We start from the raw sequence: 374 nt of genomic DNA on the forward strand, positions 1-374 counted from the left end.
TTTTTTAACATCTTCACAGCACATCTTGAGCCTGTGACAATTTCCTACATCTAAAAGTTGTGATATGACTGTTGTGTTTCTGCCCATCGGGCACAGAAATCCTATCAGCAAAAGAGCAACCTTGGCTACTGTCACCCATACTACACTCCAGATGCTTCTTAAAGACACTTTTTCCCCAGAAGCATAAAGATATGCACAAGCACTAAGCTCTGAGGAAAAGGAACAACCAGAACTGGACAATTGGAAAGACATGCCAATTGACAAACGCTGAAAAATCAAAGTATTTCTTTCCATCCAAAACACAAATTAGAAGGGTCTAGTGCACTTTCTGACAACCATGTTTTTCTTTCATGAATGGAAAACAGAAAATGGTC

This window comes from Notechis scutatus, chromosome 1, assembly GCF_049901735.1.
Source record: "Notechis scutatus isolate UNSWTSFEM ecotype Mainland chromosome 1, rNotScu1.2, whole genome shotgun sequence".
In the NCBI taxonomy this organism is placed as follows: Eukaryota; Metazoa; Chordata; class Lepidosauria; order Squamata; family Elapidae; genus Notechis; species Notechis scutatus.